The sequence below is a fragment of the Fomitiporia mediterranea genome (assembly GCF_000271605.1).
Source record: "Fomitiporia mediterranea MF3/22 unplaced genomic scaffold FOMMEscaffold_2, whole genome shotgun sequence".
In the NCBI taxonomy this organism is placed as follows: Eukaryota; Fungi; Basidiomycota; class Agaricomycetes; order Hymenochaetales; family Hymenochaetaceae; genus Fomitiporia; species Fomitiporia mediterranea.
In genome coordinates, this window is record NW_006760387.1 from 4,293,900 (window position 1) to 4,295,415 (window position 1,516).

The following is a 1,516-nucleotide window of genomic DNA, read 5'->3' on the forward strand; positions in this document are numbered from 1 at the left end:
AATATGCTTAGTCATTAAGTAATTACAGTCAAAATTGTCTTACAATGCATATATTGCATAATGCACAGCTTCTGCAGCCTCTGTGGAAAACCATGGCATGGGAAACTCACCAGTTCCACTCAGGCCAAACACATTCAACACAGACTTTGAATCTTGTAATCTCTACCCATTATGTGATTCAATGATGCAAGCTACAGTTGAAAATACCTTATTGCATCACATTACAGTTGAAAATACCTTATTGCATCACATTATAATGCATAAATTGAATATTGTATAGCTTTCTGCCTAATCCCAGCTTGGGATAAGGGAATTATGCACAAAAATAGTCTATTGCATATTGTATCAAGATTTGTGAGAAAATTATGCAAAATTCTGAGCATTTTGGGAAGTTAGACTGCTTACTGTTGTGATTTTTGTACCCAGAAGCCTTACATATTGTTCTCTAACATACTTTAATACAAAAAGAATGTTTCTGATTGACATTTCATTGCTTACAATGTCTTTGATGCTGCCACAAGACCAAGATAGGGCAGCAAAGATCTCTTCATGATATGTGGGGGAAAGTTATTTGTATTGACTAGCTTTTTCTATCTTTTTGTTTCTACAGATTCTGACTGTATTTCCTTGTATTACAAACCATTTCTTGAGTTTTACAGTAATATACACATTTACTGTACTTGTCATTGTCTTGGTTGTCTTTCTTGATGCTCTGAATATGTGCTTATTTTCTTGTCATAGTGTATATGTCTTCAAATAAATTGAAAAGTAATATCGAATTTTGCGTTCCTAATTAAGTAATATTTTCGCACGGTTACCATAATGCATATTGCTCATATTGCATAGGTCTGAGGCCTCTCCCAACATTATGCAATAAGATATTTTCAACTGTATAATGCATAAATTGAATATTGTATAGCTTTCTGCCTAATCCCAGCTCAGGATAAGGGAATTATGCACAAAAATAGTCTATTACATATTGCATCAAGATTTGTGAGAAAATTATGCAAAATTCTGAGCATTTTGGGAAATTAGACTGCTTACTGTTGTGATTTTTGTACCCAGAAGCCTTACATATTGTTCTCTGACATACTTCAATACAAAAAGAATGTTTCTGATTGACATTTCATAGCTTACAATGTCTTCAATGCTGCCACAAGACCAAGATAGGGCAGCAAAGATCTCTTCATGATATGTGGGGGAAAGTTATTTGTATTGACTAGCTTTTTCTATCTTTTTGTTTCTACAGATTCTGACTGTATTTCCTTGTATTACAAACTATTTCTTGAGTTTTACAGTGATATACATGTTTACTGCACTTGTCATTGTCTTGGTTGTCTTTCTTGATGCTCTAAATATGTGCTTATTTTCTTGTCATAGTGTATATGTCTTCAAATAAATTGAAAAGTAATATCGAATTTTCGTTCCTAATTAAGTAATGTTTTCTCACGGTTACCATAATGCATATTGCTCATATTGCATAGGTCTGAGGCCTCTCCCGACGTTATGCAATAAG